At 44.7% G+C, this 21106-nt stretch overlaps 1 protein-coding gene across 1 annotated transcript in view; it reads right to left on the bottom strand.

Moving 5' to 3' along the window:
* The window catches only part of HS6ST3 (heparan sulfate 6-O-sulfotransferase 3), a 544711-nt gene that overhangs the window by 397066 nt on the left and 126539 nt on the right, over window positions 1-21106 (bottom strand). The window lies entirely within an intron of this gene.

Below are 21106 nucleotides of genomic sequence, written 5' to 3'. Positions count from 1 at the left end.
ACGTTAAATGATATACTGTATATATGATATGCAATTTTTTTTCTGCATTGGTTCATAACTTTCTCTGATCACAATACATGTAAACAACTGTCAGGAGGATAACAGTTTTTAATCAGATTCATTAGCAGTGTCTGACATTGTACTGCTGCAGGGAAGATAGCAGAAGATTTGGCTAGGTCAGAGGTTCTCAAACTGTGGGTCGGGACTCCAAAGTGGGTCACGACCCTTTTTAATGGGGTCACCAGGACTTGCATTAGATTTTCTTGGGCCTAGGGCCAAAGCCAAAGCCTGAGCCCTGTCGCCCAGGGCCAAAGCTGAAGCCTGAGAGCTTCAGCTCTGGGTGGAGGGGCTCAGGTTACTGGCCCCCTGCCTGGGGCTGAAGCCCTTAGGCTTTGCCCTCTCCCCCAGGGAGGCAGGGCTAGGATGGGCTCAGGCTTCAATCCCCCATCCTGGGTCATGTAGTAATTTCTGTTGTCAGAAGGAGGTCGTGGTGCAATGAAGTTTGAGAACGAAGAGAGGGAAGAGCATCTTCGCGAGCAGGCTGGCTAACCTAGTGAGGAGGGCTTTAAACTAGGTTCACCAGGGGAAGGAGACCAAAGCCCTGAGGTAGGTGGGGAAGCGGGATACCGGGAGGAAGCATGAGCAGGAGCATGTGAGAGGGGAGGGCTCCTGCCTCATACTGAGAATGAGGGGCGATCAGCGTGTTATCTCAAGTGCCTATATACAAATGCACAAAGCCTGGGAAACAAGCAGGGAGAACTGGAGGTCCTGGCAAAGTCATGGAATTATGATGTGATTGGAATAACAGAGACTTGGTGGGATAACTCGCATGACTGCAGTACTGTCATGGATGGGTATAAACTGTTCAGGAAGGACAGGGAGGCCAGAAAAGGTGGGGGAGTTGCACTGTATGTAAGGGAGCAGTATGACTGCTCAGAGCTCAAGTATGAAACTGCAGAAAAACCTGAGAGTCTCTGGGTTAAGTTTAGAAGCGTGACCAGCAAGGGTGATGTCATGGCGGGAGTCTGCTATAGACCACCAGACCAGGGGGATGAGGTGGACAAGGCTTTCTTCCGGCAACTCGCAGAAGCTACTAGATCGCACGCCCTGATTCTCATGGGAGACTTCAATCATCCTGATATCTGCAATACAGCAGTGCACAGACAATCTAGGAACTTTTTTGGAAAATGTAGGGGACAATTTCCTGGTTCAAGTGCTGGAAGAACCAACTAGGGGCGGAGCTCTTCTTCACCTGCTGGTCACAAACCAGAAAGAATTAGTAGGGGAAGCAAAAGTGGATGGGAACCTGGAAGGCAGTGACCATGGGTCGAGTTCAGGATCCTGACACAAGGAAGAAAGGAAAGCAGCAGAATACGGACCCTGGACTTCAGAAAAGCAGACTTTGACTCCCTCAGGGAACTGATGGGCAGGATCCCCTGGGAGAATAACATGAGGGGGAAAGGAGTCCAGGAGAGCTGGCTGTATTTTAAAGAATCCTTATTGTGGTTACAGGGACAAACCATCCTGATGTGTAAAAAGAACAGTAAATATGGCAGGCGAACAGCTTGGCTTAACAGTGAAATCCTTGCTGATCTTAAACACAAAAAAGAGGCTTACAAGAAGTGGAAGATTGGCCAAATGACCAGGGATGAGTATAAAAATATTGCTTGGACATGTAGGAGTGAAATCAGGAAGGCTAAATCATACCTGGAGCTGGCGAGAGAAGTTAAGAGTAACAAGAAGGGTTTCTTCAGGTATGTTGGCAACAAGAAGAAAGTCAAGGAAAGTGTGGGCCCCTTACTGAATGAGGGAGGCAACCTAGTGACAGAGGATGTGGAAGAAGCTAATGTACTCAATGCTTTTTTTGCCTCTGTCTTCACGAACAAGGTCAGCTCCCAGACTACTGCACTGGGCAGCACAGCATGGGGAAGAGGTGACCAGCCCTCTGTGAAGAAAGAAGTGGTTCGGGACTATTTAGAAAAGCTGGACGTGCACAAGTCCATGGGGCGGATGCGTTGCATCCGAGAGTGCTAAAGGAGTTGGCGGATGTGATTGCAGAGCCATTAGCCATTATCTTTGAAAACTCATGGCGATCTGGGGAAGTCCCGGAAGACTGGGAAAAGGCTAATGTAGTGCCCATCTTTAAAAAAGGGAAGAAGGAGGATCCTGGGAACTACAGGCCAGTCAGCCTCACCTCAGTCCTCGGAAAAATCATGGAGCAGATCCTCAAGGAATCAATTCTGAAGCACTTAGAGGAGAGGAAAATGATCAGGAACAGTCAGCATGGATTCACCAAGGGCAAATCATGCCTGACTAATCTAATTGCCTTCTATGATGAGATAACTGGCTCTGTGGATGAGGGGAAAGCAGTGGACGTGTTATTCCTTGACTTTAGCAAAACTTTTGACACGGTCTCCCACAGTATTCTTGTCAGCAAGTTAAAGAAGTATGGGCTGGATGGATGCACTACAAGGTGGGTAGAAAGTTGGCTAGATTGTCGGGCTCAACGGGTAGTGATCAATGGCTCCATGTCTAGTTGGCAGCTGGTATCTAGCGGAGTGCCCCAAGGGTCGGTCCTGGGGCCGGTTTTGTTCAATATCTTCATTAATGATCTGGAGGATGGTGTGGATTGCACCCTCAGCGAGTTTGCAGATGACACTAAACTGGGAGGAGTGGTAGATACGCTGGAGGGTAGGGATAGGATACAGAGGGACCTAGACAAATTGGAGGATTGGGACAAAAGAAATCTGATGAGGTTCAACAAGGACAAGTGCAGAGTCCTGCACTTAGGACGGAAGAATCCAATGGACCGCTACAGACTAGGGACCGAATGGCTAGGCAGCAGTTCTGCAGAGAAGGACCTAGGGGTTACAGTGGACGAGAAGCTGGATATGAGTCAAGAGTGTGCCCTTGTTGCCAAGAAGGCCAATGGCATTTTGGGGTGTATAAGTAGGGGCACTGCCAGCAGATCAAGGGACATGATCGTTCCCCTCTATTTGACATTGGTGAGGCCTCGTCTGGAGTAGTGTGTCCAGTTTTGGGCCCCACACTACAAGAAGGATGTGGAGAAATTGGAGAGAGTCCAGCGAAGGGCAACAAAAATGATTAGGGGTCTGGAACACATGACTTATGAGGAGAGGCTGAATATGAGGAACTGGGATTGTTTAGTCTAGGGAAGAGAAGAATGAGGGGGGATTTGATAGCTGCTTTTAACTACCTGAAAGGTGGATCCAAAGAGGATGGATCTAGACTGTTCTCAGTGATAGCAGATGACAGGACAAGGAGTAATGGTCTCAAGTTGCAGTGGGGGAGGTTTCGGTTGGGTATTAGGAAAAACTTTCTCACTAGGAGGGTGGTGAAGCACTGGAATGGGTTACCTAGGGAGGTGATGGAATCTCCTTCCTTAGAAGTTTTTAAGGTCAGGCTTGACAAAGCCCTGGCTGGGATGATTTAGTTGGGGACTGGTCCTTCCCTGGGCAGGGGGTTGGATTAGATGACCTCCAGAGGTCCCTTCCAACTCTGATATTCTATGGTTCTAAGAACCACTTGGCTATGTCTACACTACCACTGATGTCAGCAAAATGTATGTCCCCTAAGTGACATAAGTCACGCAGGCATAAGTGGTAGTGAGCACAGTGCTATGATGGCAGGAGAACTATCCCTGCTCATTAGGGATGGTTTAATTATGTTGATAGGAGAGTTCTCTCCTGTTGGCATAGAACGTTTACACAAGAAATCTTATAGCGGCACAGCTGCATCAGTACACCTGTGCTGCTGTAAATGCTAAGGCAAAAATCTCCCACAACTGTGGACATGGGCACGCACACACCTAGAATGGAATGGACAGGAGCAACACATCTCGAAGAACAACAGTTACAAAAAGGTAGGTAGCCATTTTTTCTTCTTCGAATGCTTGCTCATGTCAATTCCATTCTAGGTGACTCACAAGCAGTATCTTCAAGGGTGGGCTTGGAGTTCACGGTCTTGCAGCTTGTAACGCTACTCTACTCAATCCAGCATCATCCCAGGCTTGCTGGATAAGCTCATAATGGGATGTGAACGTGTGGACTGATGACCAGGTGGCTGCCCTAGAGCTGTCCTGGATTGGCACTTGGGCTAGGAAAGCTGCTGAAGATGCTTGCGCCCTAGATTCATAGATATTTAGGTCAGAAGGGACCATTATGATCATCTAGTCTGACCTCCTGCACAACGCAGGCCACAGAATTTCACCCACCACTCCTGCAAAAAACCTCTCACCTATGTCTGAGCTATTGAAGTCCTCAAATCATGGTTTAAAGAGTTCAAGGAGCAGAGAATCCTCCAGCAAGTGACCCGTGCCCCATGCTACAGAGGAAGGCAAAAAACCTCCAGGGCCTCTTCCAGTCTGCCCTGGAGGAAAATTCCTTCCCGACCCCAAATATGGCGATCAGCTAAACCCTGAGCTTATGGGCAAGATTCACCAGCCAGATACTACAGAAAATTCTTTCCTGGGTAACTCGGATCCCACCCCATCTAATATCCCATCAGAGGCCATTGGGCCTATTTACCATGAATATTTAATTACCAAAACCATGTTATCCCATCATACCATCTCCTCCATAAACTTATCGAGTTTAATCTTAAAGCCAGATAGATCTTTTGCCCCCACTGCTTCCCTTGCAAGGCTATTCCAAAACTTCACTCCTCTGATGGTTAGAAACCTTCGTCTAATTTCAAGTCTAAACTTCCTGGTGGCCAGTTTATATCCATTTGTTCTTGTGTCCACATTGGTACTGAGCTTAAATAATTCCTCTCCCTCTCCGGTATTTATCCCTGTGATATATTTATAGAGAGCAATCATATCTCCCCTCAACCTTCTTTTAGTTAGGCTAAACAAGCCAAGCTCCTTGAGTCTCCTTTCATAAGACAAGTTTTCCATTCCTCGGATTATCCTAGTAGCCCTTCTCTGTACCTGTTCCAGTTTGAATTCATCCTTCTTAAACATGGGAGACCAGAACTGCACACAGTATTCCAGGTGAGGTCTCACCAGTGCCTTGTATAACGGTACTAAACGGTACTATCCCTACTGGAAAAACCTCTCCTGATGCACCCCAAGACTGCATTAGCTTTTTTTCATGGCCATATCACATTGGCGGCTCATAGTCATCCTATGATCAACCAATACTCCAAAGTCCTTGTCCTTCTCCTCCTCCGTTACTTCTAATTGATGTGTCCCCAGCTTATAACTAAAATTCTTGTTATTAATCCCTAAATGCATGACCTTACACGTCTCACTATTAAATTTCATCCTATTACTATTACTCCAGTTTACAAGGTCATCCAGATCCTCCTGCAGGATATCCCTGTCCTTCTCTAAATTGGCAATACCTCCCAGCTTCGTATCATCCGCAAACTTTATTAGCACACTCCCACTTTTTGTGCCGAGGTCAGTAATAAAAAGATTAAATAAGATTGGTCCCAAAACCAATCCTTGAGGAACTCCACTGGTAACCTCCCTCCAACCTGACAGTTCATCTTTCAGTAGGACCCATTGTAGTCTCCCCTTTAACCAATTCCTTATCCACCTTTCAATTTTGATATTGATCCCCATCTTATCCAATTTAACTAATAATTCCCCATGTGGCACGGTATCAAATCCCTTACTGAAATCTAGGTAAATTAGATCCACTGCGTTTCCTTTGTCTAAAAAATCTGTTACTTTCTCAAAGAAGGAGATCAGGTTGGTTTGGCACGATCTACCTTTCGTAAAACCATGTTGTATTTTGTCCCATTTACCATTGACTTCAATGTCCTTAACTACCTTCTCCTTCAAAATTTTTTCCAAGACCTTGCATACTACAGATGTCTAACAGGCCTATAGTTACCCGGATCACTTTTTTTCCCTTTCTTAAAAATAGGAACTATGTTAGCAATTCTCCAATCATACGGTACAACCCCTGAGTTTACAGATTCATTAAAAATTCTTGCGCCCTGGTTGAATGGGTGGTTATGATCGCCGGAGATGGCACCTTTGCCTGATGGTAGCAGCAGAGAACGCAGGCAATGATCCAAGAAGAAATTCTTTGAGTAGACACTGGATGACCTTTCATCCTATCTGCCACCACAATGAACAATTGCGTTGACTTGCGGAATGGCCTAGTCCTTTCAATGTAGAAGGCTAGCGCCCCCTTCTGATGTCTTGGGAATGCAGCCAACGCTCTTCTTCCAACTTATGCGGCTTTGGAAAAAAGACAGGTAAATAAATGTCTTGGCCCATATGAAAGTGAGACCATATTGGGCAGGAAGGCAGCTGCTGGACCTTGTCTTTGTAAAAGATTGTATAGGGTGGTTCTGAGGTAAGTGCCCTAATCTCAGAGGCTCTGTGAGCCGAAGTAATTGCGATCAAGAACACGACCTTCCAGGAAAGGAAGAGGAGAGAGAAGGAAGCCATAGGCTTGAAGGGGGGTCCCGTCAATCAGGACAATACAAGATTCATGGAGGGATGGGGTCCCTGTCATGCGGGTAGAGGTGCTCCAAGATCTTGAGGAACCTGACAGTCATGTCTTGGGTGAAAACCAACCTGCCCTTGAGCAGTGGATGGAAGGCTGAAATAGCAGCCAAAAGAACCTTAAGAGTTGAAAGGGACAGGCCTTGGAGCTTGAGATGTAGAAGGCAGTTCAGAATCAACTGCAGCGAGGTCTGCTCAGGCCGAATACCTTTATCTGAGGACTAACATGTGAACCGCTTCCATTTGGCCAGGTAGGTTGCCCTAGTGGAGGGCTTTCTGCTGTTGGACACTGGCAAAGCACTTCTGCTCCTCCGCATTTAACCATGCAAGCAGGCAAACAGTCAGGTGCAGCGCTGTCACATTCGGGTGCAGCAGACAGCCAAGCTTTTGGGACACCAGGTTCACCCAGAGCAGTAGCTCTTAATGGAGCAGCTACCGAGAGGTCCAGCAGCATGCCGAACCAGTGTTGGCGCAGCCTAGCTGGCGCTACGAGGATCACCTTCGCCCTGTCCTACTTGATCTTCATGAGGACTCTGTGGATCAAGGGAACTGGAGGGAAGGCATACATCAGAGTCCCCAACCAAAGAAGCAGGAAAGAGTCCGACAGAGAGCCTCTGTCAACCCCCGAATGGAGCAGAAAGAGTGGCATTTCCTATTCTGCCTGGATGCGAACAGGTCCACCTGGGGAGTCCTCCACCTTTGGAAGGTGATGCTGACTACCCACTTGTTGCGAGATGAGAAGGTCTTGCTGAGGCGCTGGGGAGGTGAGCGGCCGCGAGATGGATGTTGTGTTGTACGTGGAAATCCCACATCCTGAGGGCATCTTGGCAAAGGGCAGACAATCTGGCTCTGCCCTTTGCCAATTGTTGTTGATATAGAACATAACCGCTGTATTGTCCGTCAGGACCCAGTCCACCTTGCTCTTTATGTGAGGTAGGAAAGCATGGCAGGCCAAGTGACACTGATGTGTAGGGAGTGATCGAGACTCGACAATGATCTTGTGTGCTGAGATTGCCCAGGTGGGCTCCCCACCCTCAGGTCCGAAGCATCAGAGATGACGGTAACCAACAGCGGTGGGTTCACGGACGGAACTCCCTTCAACACCGATGCAGGATTTTTCCACCATGCGAGTGACAACAGGACATGGTCCAGGATCTTGACTACATGGTCCATGCTGTGTCTGTTCGGGATGTAGACCGATGTCAGCCATGTCTGTAACAGCCTGAGGTGGAGCTGTTTGTGCTGGACTATGTTAGTACAGGCTGCCATGTGGCCCAACAACCGCAGGCATGTGTGAGCAGTGGTGAGAGGATGGGCTTGCATGGACATGATTGGGTCTGCCATGGCTTGGAACCGGATCTCAGGGAGGAAGGCCCTGGCCTGAGTAGAGTTGAGGGCTGCTCCAATGAACTCTGTGCTGCGCCGGAACTAAGATTGACTTTTTCTCGTTTATTAACAGCCCCGGGTCACGGCAGGTGGGGCAAACCAGGTTGAGATGGCGCTGTACCTGATCCCAGGATCGGCCTTTTATTAACCAATCAAGATAAGGATAAATGTGAACACTTTGGCACCTCAGGTAGGCAACCACTTGCGCTATAAGAACCAACCGTCATGGGAACTGAGAGGGTGTAGGGCCAGCAACGTCTAATATACAAATGCATGAGCATGGCATTCAAGGGGCCACGACAGACAGCCCTACAGATACTGCTAAGGCAAAAATCTCCAACAACTGTGCACATGGGTGTGCACACACCTAGAATGGAATCAACATAAGCAAGCACTCGAAGAAGAGTTAATAGTTGCTATACAAATATGCGACTTCTACTATGGTTTACCATGGCTCAGTGAGCTGGAACATGAGGCCAGCCAGCAATGCTCTGACTATGAGACAGCTAAGTACAATCTTAAATCTTCTGTGGTTGAAAAGTAAATCCTGCCCCTAAAACAAAAGTCAATGAGGTGACCACTGTGGGTGGGTGACTGATTTTTATTCTTTCTTAGTTTGTTTTAAGATTCCCTTCAGTGAAACACAACTATGCCAAATGTACTTGAAGAGGCAGATTTTGATCTTAACCACATTGGATTAAAATTGGAGTAATTTCACTGAAGGCAATGGAACTGCTCTGAATTTATAGCATTATAACAGAGCAGAATTGGAACCCACTTTTTACTGGGCTTTAAAACTGCTTAAAAATATAACGTTCTCATCTCAGTTATACAGGCTAGTTCAAACCTGGTATACCATGGTTCCCATCACAAATAGTCAATTCATGAAGGTAGTCTCTAAGGGTATGTCTACACTACCCACCGAATCAGCGGGCAGCGATCGATCCAGCAGGGGGTCGATTTATCGCGTCTAGTGCAGACGCGATAAATCGACCCCTGAGCGCTCTCCGTCAACTCCTGTACTCCACCACTGAGAGAGGCGCAGGTGGAGTCAACAGGGGAGCGGCAGCAGTCAGCTCACCGCGGTGAAGACACCACGGTAAGTCGATCGAAGTACGTTGACTTCAGCTACGTTATTCAGTGTAGACCAGGGCTAAGATTATCAAATGCACATTTGGGTTAATCCCTGATCTCTAGCTCTGATACTCAAAGCTTTGGAGCAGGGACCAGGTCATCTCACATGTTTGGACCATGCCTCACACACCTTGGGCACTACTACAGAACAAAGAATAATGCAGGGAATAAAAGGACAGGAGAGAGGAGAGGATTCTACAGGAATAGCACATAAGTAGTGATAAAGGGAAGGAAATGGAAGTGGATTATTTAAGTGAACATAGCGGGAAGAAAGCAGGATGGAGTTTATTTAGATTTTATGCTTTAAATCCTTGCACTGGGATACAATGACATATATACATGTCTCCCAGGAGGTGGCTGGGGGTAGCCTGACTTGGGGAAACCCAAAATAGTTGCACTGCTTATCATGGAATAAGGTGCTGTGAACAAATAGTATTGGGGAGAAGGATAGCTGATTTCAAAACAGGACAAACAGTCCTTCCTTAGCCTCTTCAGGCAAGCCTGTTTAGGAGAATGAAAACTCTGATTTCAGATGCGAACAGTCTGAGCTCATTTGCCTTGAAAGGCAGGCAGACTAGGATGGAACCACTGATACCTGTTCCTAGCAAGGTGCATCAGACTATCACATGGATTTCCCATGAGCTGTATAGGCTATATTGGCCTAACAAGCCATTACATAGGAAACACACTTGTTATAGAAATAGTACAGCAAACCAAATTGATTTATACAGATTTCAATCCAGACCTATCAGGCCTAACAAATGGAAAAGCCCATGGATTTCAGACAACTGCTAAACATATTACATGCATCATGAAATGGAATGTTAGAACTCTATTTGCTGTAAGCCAGACTGGGCTAATAGCAGAGGAGTTAAAGAAATTCTACATTTCTCTTGCTGCCATAGGTACATTGACTGGTACAGGAGAGTTGACAGTTGGAAAGCACAGAGATGGGGTTGCTATAGAAGTGGACAACAGTTATTTCAATGAACTGCTGGAAACCGGTGTCTGAGTCGATTGTCATAGCAAGGTTTAATACTGCCTACAATAAGCTATGCATAAATGCGATCTGCTATTATGCACCAACAGAAGCCGCAAAAGAGGAGGAGGAGGATGGATTTTATCAACAGCTGGATAGCATCGTAGATGAGATTCCTGATCATGATACGATCCTGATAATGGGAGATATGAATGCAAACCCTGGTAACAGACATGGTAAGCAAATGCATACGTAGTGTTAGAACACAAGGCATCAGGATGGCAAACAATGGGGAAAGCTTAAAAACTTGCTGTGAGAGAAACAATCTGATTTTTGGTGGTACTTGTTTTCCCCACAAAGACATGCACATGGTTACACAGAACTCACCAGATGGTCAAACCAAAACCAGACTGACTACATTATCATCAGTAAAAGGCATGGGTAGTCATGGTTAGATGCTAGAGTTTATAAAAGTGCCAGTTTGGCAATGATCATGAATTATTAATGGCAAAGACAGATTAAAGTCAAAGAAAGAGATGGGTGCAACTAGAGCCAAACTTGAACTTGATAAGTTAAAGTACAGCTCTGTGAGAGAGGCTTGGAGGGCATTTCCGGTCATTAATATGCGATAATAAAGAAATCTTGCTACTGACTGGATGGGAAATATTCAAGGAAGCAATACAAAACACAGTGAAGGAAGTTATTGGAAGCTGTAAGGAAAAGATGGATAAGCAACAAAACAAGAATGTTATAGGAAAAGTATAAACAAGCCAAGAAAGTGAAGGAAGTGAAAGTATTACGCAAAGCAGTGAAGAAATCACAAGGATTGGACAAGCAAAAGTTTTGGAAAGGAAAGGCTCAATAACTAGAGGAGGCATCACAAAAACAATATACAAAAGCATATATACAAAATATACAATATACTAAAAGGTTAAATTGTATGGAAACACAATCAGGCCAACCATGAGAGCAGTAAAAAAGGCTACTGATGAACTGTCAAATCCCAAAGAGGTGCTAGAAGTATGTAAGGAGCATTTTGACAAGGTGCTGAACCCTGCAGTTCATCCACATGCAAGCATTCTAGACATGTTAGAAGAACAGAGAAGCTTGCAAGGCAGAATGCATATCAGCACTGAACCATCATCAGATGAAGAAACAGAAAGAGCAGTAAAGCAGTTAAAAATGGGGAAGCTGCAGGGATAGACAATATAACAGCTGAGTTGCTAAAAACCAACATGATAAGGGCCATCGAAGTATTAGGAGGAAAAAAAGTAAGAAGGTATGGGAGCAAGAGGAGGTACCAGACGACCAACTAAAGGCAATAATTGCATCAATCTTCAAGAAAAGAGATCCTGCCAATATAAAAAATTAGAGAGGTACTAAGTTTGTTGTCAGTACTACAAAAAATCATGATGAAAGTCATTGTTAACCGAATAAGGACAGTTTTAGAGGAAGCAGTAGGCGAGGAAAGACCTTGTACAGTAATTGGACTCCTTTGAGATGTGTGGTCCCTATCTGTAGTCCTTGGGGTGGGGGAAATACACCCACACTCCGAGCCTGAGAATGGAAGCTAGTACCGTCCATTGGTCTGTGCCTGCACTCTTCTCCTTGAGCTCCCAATTGAGGGCATAAATGGCAGTGCGGAAAGACTACCTCTCCAATTCCCTTTCTACTGTGAATTGACCAGGATAAGGTTCCACAGCAGAAGGGAGGGGGGGCGGTGGTGGAATGCTGATAGCCACCCCACATTTCAAAGAACACCAGTTACTCTATGAAAGGTAAGTAACTTCTGTATCCTTGAGTGATGGTCTCTGTGCATTCCTCAGAGGTGACTGAGGAGCAGTATTCACTGAGAAGGTGTGAGGATCTCTGTGGTACTGATGACTGGAGAATGCTATGCCAAAAGTTGTGTCAGCTGCAGAAACTTGCACCAACATGCAACATTTTGTAAAGGAATGGATAGAAACCTATATTGCCACTTTACAGATTTCAAGGAAAGGAACATCTCAAAGTGAGGCTTCCGAAGCAGCTTTGACTCTGCTTGACTGGGTCCTCATACCCAGTGGAGGAAAAGTGTCTTAACACATAACAGAGCAGAATGCAGCCTGAAATCCATTTAGAAAGTTCTGGGAAAAGATCACTTCCCTTCTCATCATCCCATGAAAGATTCAAACAGTCTAAGTGATTTCCTAAAGGATTTTGTTCTTTGTAGGTAGAACGGCAAACTGGATGGACATCCAGAGATTGAAGTCTCATTTCCTCACTGGTGACATGAGAGAAGAAAGGTAAGTGAACTGTCTGATTCAGATAGAAACCCCAGATTATTTTGGGTGTAAATTTAGGGTGAAGTCTTAGAGGAATTTTGTCCTCATGGAAGACTGTGTATGGCGGATCATCCATAAGGGTTTCCAGATTGAGCACCCATCTAGCTGAGGAGATAGCCGTTAGAAAGACAATCTTCATTCACAGGGGAGCTCAAGAACATGAGGCTAAATGTTTGAATGGAGGTTTAGATAATGCTGGGAGTAGCAGATTAAGGTCCCAGGATGGGATGAGTTTTGTCATGAGAGGAAAAATTCTAATAAGACTCTTCAGAAAATGTACCATTATGAGATGAGTGAAGATGGAGTGCTTGTCAATCAGAGGGCAACAAGTGCACATAGGTGCTAGGTGCACTCATATGGAGCAAGGGGATAGACAAGAGATCTTTAGGGAAAGGTATTCCAAAATGACAGGGATTTTAGAATCCTCTGGAGTTATCTGGAGACATTGGAAGCAGATAAAAAACCTTTTCCTTTTTTGCCATTTAGCACTTTCTTGTGGACTTTTCCTACTATTAATAATAGTGGATTGGATTCCCAGAAACATGATTTTACTAAGTTAGACAACTTGGGATGACGACAGACCAGGCATCAGTTCCTACCAAGGGTCCATTTCTCAACTGAACACTGATAGATGCATAGCTGGAATCTGTCTGGTTCACTTGTGGGTTAATATTGATAAAACAGGTATTAGAATTATAAGAAAGTATGTAATGTTTGGACTGTTAAATACCTGTGAGTTGCAATATGCATTAATCTTACTTGTATTTGTATTCCATATTGTAATGTAAGATTTGAGCAATAATGAAGTATTTGTGACTCCGTGTTAAGGCTGTTAAAGTTCCTGTGGAGTTTGCACGTGGTGCACTTGGCTGGTGAAATTTAAGTATAGAACTCACAACCAATTTGTGGTTTGTATTCTGGTTTTTAACAGTCTTCCCTAAGGTTGGTACTCATGCTCTTGCATCACTGTTGGGAGCATCACACACTCATCCAAATACTAGGCTGTCAGGTGCAGGGAAGCCAGACTGGGGTGCCTCATCTTGCCTTTGGCTTGTTTCAGTAGGTTCAGGAAAGACATCATCCAAATGCATAGGCATGCTGACATCAGAAGAATGTCAGAGAACAAAAACTGTCAGGGCCATCTGGATCTGGCAGTCAGGATCATCAATGCTTTGTCCCGTTTGATCTTTCTCAGGACTCAAGGCAAGCGTGGAATAGGTAGGAAGGTGTAAGTTAGCTGTCCTGACCATGGAACTAGAAATGCACCCCTCTGGGAATCCAGATCTTACGCTTACCTGGAGCAGTAGTTTGGGCATTTTGTTTTATTGAGACACAAAAAATTGTTGAAAAATTATTTTTATCACCAAATTATGGAGCTCCCATTCACGGTTCTTGGAGAAGTGTCTGCTGAGGCAGTCTGCCAGCACATGGTGTACCCCTGGGAACTTGGAAGAGTACTGCCAAGAGACACATGTGGTAGTGAACATACCAGTTCCAAAAATGGACAGCTTCTATACAAAGATAGATTGACCTTGCTCCTACTTGTTTGTTGACGTAGAGTACTGCCAGTATGTTGTCGGACATCACTCGAATGTCTCAGGCTTCTATGAACAGTAGGAAACATTTGCAGGCCTCGCACACTTCCTGCAGTTCCAGGGAGCTTATGTGCATCCAAGACTCTTGGGGAATTCATGCCCACTGTGCTATAGGCTCAACTAGATGGGCACTTCAATCCAGTAAAGAGTCATCTGTTCAGGTGAAAAAGGGACAAAGCTCCCACACATCCCCACACACACCCTCTCCCCCACCAGGGGAGGGGCAAGACTAGTTTGTCCATGCTGTCTCAGCTGGGTGCCAAACCTGCAGGCAACAAGACAGTCTCACAAAGGGCATTATATCGGTACAGGAAGCCATGTGCCCAAAAAGATAAGACATGAGTGGACTGACTTCTGATGGCTCAGCCAAAGCTAAGCAACAAGCTTCTTTATGGATTGAAATCTGTCCTGGGAAAAGGTATGCTCTGTGTAAGTCTGTGTGGGAACTAAATGGGCTTTTCTGTGTTTCTGCAGATATCCAACGAGCACAGAAGACTGAGCAGGGATAGGACTGCTATCCGTATCTCTGGACGGCATCTCCCCAACAGTAACCAGTTGTTGAGGTGGCGGAAAACTGTCAATTTGCGGCAGCAGAACTGGGCCACCACAATTAACCATGGCTTTGTGAATACCCTCGTTGCTACTGCAAGCCCAAAGAGAAGCACTCTGTAATGATAGTGGCTCTGACCAACTATGAACCTCAGGAATTTTCCATGTGCCAGACAGATGTCTAAGTGAAAAAAAGGCATCCCTCATATTGAGAGCTGTGAACTGGTCACCTTTTTTCAGTGAGGGAATTATTGATGTCAGGGTGACCATTCTGAACCTCAGTAGAAGACACAGCTGTCTGAGAGCTAAGATGGGTCTCCATCCTCCTCTCTTTTGAGGAATATTTTGAGTAAAATCCTTTTCTCCAGTACTGAGGAGGTACCAGCTCTCTAGATCCCAGGTGAAGCAGAGCGCGTACTGGTTGACTGAGCATCCTCTTGTGAGAGTGATTCCTGAAGCAGGATGGGGACGGTGGTTTTAGAGAGGAAGTTGAGTTCTGTGGTACAGCCGGTCTGAATGACATTGAGAATCCATTTTGTCTGTCATTATCACATGCCAAACTTGGGAGAAACAAGCTATGGGGCCGCCAAATTGGATATCCCGGATAGATGGCAACTGGATTGATTCACAGCTCCTGAAGGTCCTGCCAAAAGTGTTTCTTAAGGGGAAGCTGGTACTCAATGGAGGATGACGGGGGAAGTTACGTTTGGTCCACTGCACCTTCTGTCATTTTCTTGGTGACTGACAGTTCCACTGCTGATAAAATGTCAATATTGCTGAAGACTGTGGTAGTTCCTCTTTGGAGCTGGAGTGTAGATACCCAACTAACAGAAGGCTTCCCTTGAGTCTTTGAGTGAGTGTAATGACTCATTTGTCTTTTACTGAACAGATTCTCTCTCTCATAGAGCAGATCTTTGATTGTGGACTGGATGGACTTCCTTGGGGAACCCAGAGGATTAGAGACATAAAGGTCTCCACATGACTATAGCCATCACCTGAGCAGAACTCTAACAGCCACATCGATTGAGGCTTGAAGGGCAGATCTAGTTATCATTTTTCCTTCCTTGATGAGCACCGGGAATTGCACCCCAACGTCCTGTGGAAGTTTCTCAGCAAATTCTGAAAATTTAGTGTAACTGATAAAACCATATTTAGACATTAATGTCTGATAGTTTGCTATGGAGAACTGCAAACTGGCAGAAGTAAAAACCTTTCTTCCAAAGAGATCCAGGTGCTTAGCCTCCATGTCAGATCGGGTGGGTCTAAGTTGACTTTGCCTACTTCTTTCACTGACTGCTGGGACTAGTAAATGGTTTGGGGACAGGATGTGAAAGAATTCATAAGGGCCATGTGCTCTGCAGAACATTCAGCAACTTGCAGGCTGTGTCTTTTACACCTCCTCTGGAGGGATCTGTGGTGTGTCAGCTACTTTCCTTAGCAGGTCTTGACATTGCCAGTAGTCATCAGGCAAGGATGAAGAAGGCAATGAGACTCTCTCATCTGGAGAAGAGAACAATATCACTGTCAGAGCTGCCACTTCCTCCGGATCTGGTGCTTCCTCTTCTTCCATTAGCTCCTGAAGAGGTTTGCGGTTCTCTCTGCTAAAGGAGGGTTCCCTAGATTACCAATGGGACTGTATGTTCTGTGTACCATATGTATGGGTCCCACAGCCAGGAACATGGCCAGTGAGATGGGTTGAATGGGGGCTGGTTTAATTCCCACTTCAATGCAATCAGAATGGAGGTCAGGAGACCCTCAATCTTCTGTCTGGACTGTATCCTTCTCTGGATGGGAGTGGTGAGGCTCTGCCACTAACATCCAATGCATCTGAAGATGATGAGGTGGGTTTTGATTCCACAGGGGGTGCAGATGGTACCGTGGAGCTCATTATGCCCCAGCTGGTAGAGAGTCTTCATGAGTGTCATTCTCACACTGCCAGTACAGAGTGCACTTCCTCTGTACTGACAGTGTGAGGATGTCTTTTATCAGGACTGGATCCTATAGGATCAGAGATTCTGGATCTGGGAAGATAACAATATTCATGAGGGAGGGAGAGTAAAACATCTATCCCCAAACATAAGGAACTGCAACAACTCCCTTCCTTCCTTGCCGGCGGGGGGGTAAGCTTCATTACAGTTTTCATGCTGACAAGCCCTTCTGAAGGGAGGCCTGTACAGTCAGTGTAGGTAGTACTCAGTGCTTCTCTGTTATTGATACTGTGGATGGACCCCACTCCTAAAGACCCTGTTGGTTTTGAAGAAGAATTGCTCTTCGGGTCCAGTATCACGATCCTTGTAAGCTCTTGAAACCCCGGTATCAAGGTGTGGAATCTCACCCAACTTGGAGGAAGCTGGATATGGGGTCCTCTTTGTGGATGAGGATTTGGAAGTATAAGGTATAACATAAAAGAGTTGAGCCTTGAATGATTAATAATTAATAGTCCCTGCTGTCCTTCTAAAATTAGAAAAGCTATCCATGTATGTTTATCCACAAATAGAATTCACCTACGATATAAAGACAATAAAAATGGTTCAAGTCATGTGAGACACTTTGTCTAAGGACCCATAGATCAACTAAAATTGGGAGTTCCACTCCCCAAGGCTAAATAAGATTACTGTTAATTGCCGAGGCAAGAATCTCTTCGTTAGCATATGAATGAAATCTTTCTCCCTCTCAACATAGCTAAAAAGAACTCCAAAAACAGTTACCAAGCTGAGTACCATCCTATTTTTCCATGCAGAGTGGCCCATTGCACAATGTGAGTGGATTAAGAGATGGATGGGGAAGCTGTAGGATAACCAAACTAGAAGTAATTTGTTGAGAGACTAAAGGTCAAATTGGGCAAACTGACTGTCGCCTCAAGAAATCCAAACCACGTTTTCACCACAAATTATAAAATATACATTTGTTTGCCTTGTAAATCAGATATATTATGCATAATCTGTTTTGCTCCATCAATAGGTCTTTTACCCCAAATTAGAAGCTGCACATTTGCTTGCCTTATAAGTCAGATCTATATCTGTAGTGTCTCTTGTTCTGTTGCAAACCCCAAACATTATGTACGATCAAAGAATGCATGAAGTATGTCCATCAAATTTTGAAGTAAGGGATTTTGTTGATTTTCATTGTAAGTGTTTGTGGCACTCTAGAACTAATAGGAATTGTATGGCACAAAGAAGAAGAAATATGGAAAGACAGAAATCATAGGTATATGTGTGGATTAGTAAAAGAAATTGCTTAAACAGAAGGAAATTCCAATTAATAGTATGGGCTAATATTGAAATACAATCCTTGAAAGGAATCAAACATAAAAAGCCTCCGATAAGAAAGAGATAGAAGAAATTTGTTATATGCCAATGCCATCTACTGGATACCAATGGAAGCAGCAATGACAGAGAGCTAAAATCTGAGCACTCAGTTGGTATGTATTCAATAGAAAGCACAGGATAGCCTCCTCCTACAAACTGTGAAATCAGGGTATATATAAAACTGAGGTCACCATGTGGGATCCCAGAGGTGACTGAACCTATGAGGAAGCTACAGAATTCCCAGTGCAACGAACACCCAGACCAGCCACGTGGAAAGAACTCTCCCAACATCCCAAAGTTAAGAGGATAAGAATAAGAGGTGAGTTATCATTTCAAAGATTGTATTTTCCCTTCTGTTCTTCAACATAACTGATGATTCTCTGAAGTCTACACTCCCTAGTGAGACATCAAGTAACCATATATTAGATTTTAATTAGTGCATGCTCTCCATTATAAATCCAAGCAAGCTGGCCTAAGAGATTTAAAAAAAAACTTTAAGACAAACATCCTAAATTTGTCCTTTTTGTACCAATCCATTCCAGTAGCAGTGCCCTCACTCTTAAAAGTGCTTTAAAGACAAATACATCCTTACTCCTTGAAGAAATACTGAAAGGGAGATAAATTGCCAGGTACTAAAGAAATGATGATGATAAATAAATGTAATAATAAATTCTGGTGATTTGCAGTTGATGTAACTGTTGAGCCTCAACTCTAACCTTTGACAATAGCTTGCAAGACTATTTGTGTGTATGCAATACAGACCTAGAATATTGGTTGTGTCTACACTTGATTAGTGAACTGTTGATTGTATACTGAGATGGTCCTGGGTGCATTAATAAATTGTTTATTAGTTTAGAATAAACAAGTTTACTGATTTGAGAAAGACTGTACAAGTCACATGTTGACGTGAAAAGAACCTAGAGTTAAAGTGAGTAAGCTAACACTCCCTGGACGCAATAAAAAAAAATCCTATTAGACTCCATTCTAAGATTGGCGATAACACTCAAATTGGCAAATGTAGTTTGCCAGATTTCAACTTCAAAAATCTAACTGGCATCTCAGTATGTTCATAAAAACTGACTCCCTTTCACGCTTATAAAAGGGGATTACTCCTGCTTTTAGAGAGTGTTTCTGATCTTCCTTCCCCTCATGCCCCTGCCTGGAAGAGTCTTTTGCTTGGCTCCTATCAGCTCCGGACCTGGGAGTCACTGTGCTTAGAGGGACGCTTCTTGGTGCCTCTATCCTGTACACAGGGTGGTCTGATGGGCCCGGATTGGACTTGGGCCTCATAGGATGATACTTCAGGAACCTCAGAAGCCTATACTCACAGACTTGACTAGTTCAGCTTGGGAAGTACTGGCAAATAGTGAATGTTGAGGGGACGTGAATTTCCCTGAGGCAACAGTGGCACCTGAAGTGGCCATCACTGACTGAGAAGGGTTAGGTCAGAAAATGCAGTTCTTAAATCCCAGGATCTTGGGTATACTATATATGGGGGGTGGAGGGGGACATGTATGGCTAGAGGGAAACTCCCTAGGCCCTAACTATTAAGGGTACTAAACTATGCAATCTAACTATTAAAACTGACTAGAACCGTCTCAAACTATGTCTAAAAACTTACAGTATATTTACTGTTCAAGGCTGAAAGACCTAGCAAGTGTTATAGACACTGAAGAGGTTCCATCTCAAATCACAGGTACTAGAAAAGGAAAGGAAGTTGATTCAAATTTCTCCTTATGTCCCCTGTTCGGATCACAAGGAAGAAAAGGATGTAGGCATGAACCAGCAAACATTGCTAGCAAGAGTTTTCTGGTGTGAGGCATACAGAGTGCATGAGTACCCTCAATGTAATACACATAGGGACTGCCACTAGAAGTACAGTGCAGATTCAGACCAGTCCAAAGTTGCATTGATCAGATATACATGCTCTGACAACTGATGGGAAAAAAGCAAAAACGAGGATTAAAGGTATGTGCTGATTTCATCAACTTCATGAAGGCATTTGATTTAGTTTGAAAGGAAGCATTATAGAAAGTAGGAAAATAATACGGCATTCCAGATAAGATAAATAGGGATGCAAATACAAAATAGGGATGCAAATATTTAACCGGTTAACCGATTAAAATTATATCATTTAACCGGTTAACCGATTAAAAGGAGAGGGGCTGGGGCTGCTCTGGCTAGCGGGTGCAGGGCTGGGGTTGCTCCCGGGGTCAGCCGGCCCGCCCTGGGCTGCTGCTGGGTTGGCCCGCCGGTGCAACACGTGGTTGCTGCTCTGGCCAGGTGGCACAGCCTGGGACTGCGGCTGGGGTCAGCTAGTGCAGCCTGGGACTGTGGCTGGGGTTGGCCGGCCAGCACAGTCTGCGGGGCTGGGGCTGCTCCCGGTGGCTGGAGGGGCTGGGCTGCTCCCGCCAGCCGGGGCTGCTCCCGCCAGCCGGGGCCTGCTGGCTGGCACAGCTGGGGCCAGTTAGCCATTTGACCGTTTACTATTTTACATCTCTAATACAAAAACTCCTTCAGTGCTGTAAGAATTGACAGAAAATTAAGCAACTGATTCAAGTCCGAGTTTGATGTAAGAAAAAGGTATGAAATCACTGTCACCTTTCATCATGTTCTTAAACTGGACACTAAGAATGTTAGATGAGTTGAGAGAAGAGACTTTGGATGATCTAGAGTTAAACGCCTTAGCTTATGCAGATGACATTGTACAACTGGCAGCCACATTTGAATTAATAATGATACTCTTCACTACCTTGAAAAATTGGTGTAGTTAACTTGGACTTAATAAATGTCAAGAAGACAAAGCGGTTGCATCTTGGAAAAGGGACAACAGTTGAAGTGTTGAAATGCAGCAGCAGTGAAACCCTAGTACAAGTAAAATGTGAAGTGTACCTAAGAAGCTTGATCAGTGCTGAAAGTTCCACCAAAGTTAAAAGTATACGTACCTTAGCTACAAGTGCCGCACAGAAACTGCCAAAATTATGGACTGATAAAAACGTTATGTTTGGTACCAAAGTGAAAATGTATCAAACCAGAGTACTACCAGTATTGTTCTTTGGCCTGGAAGCAGCTGCATTAAATAAAACAGACATCAGAAGGCTGAAGGCAGTACAGATGAGGGGTCTTCAAAACATGGCAGCTATGAAGTGGAATGATTTTAAGACAAATGAAGAAGTTAGGAGAGTAGGATGTGAAATGAGCGTACAGGATTGGCTACAGTCAAAAAAATTATGATGGTGGAGATGCTGCAGAAGACAAACAGTTGACAGGGTGCCAAAGAAAATAATGCAAACACAACCAAGATCAGTCCAACTACTGATTAGATGACTGGACCTCATACAGAG

Source organism: Natator depressus, chromosome 1, assembly GCF_965152275.1.
Source record: "Natator depressus isolate rNatDep1 chromosome 1, rNatDep2.hap1, whole genome shotgun sequence".
Taxonomy (NCBI): Eukaryota; Metazoa; Chordata; order Testudines; family Cheloniidae; genus Natator; species Natator depressus.
The sequence above is the reverse complement of the archived record's forward strand: the minus strand, read 5'-3'. Positions and strand labels throughout refer to the sequence as shown.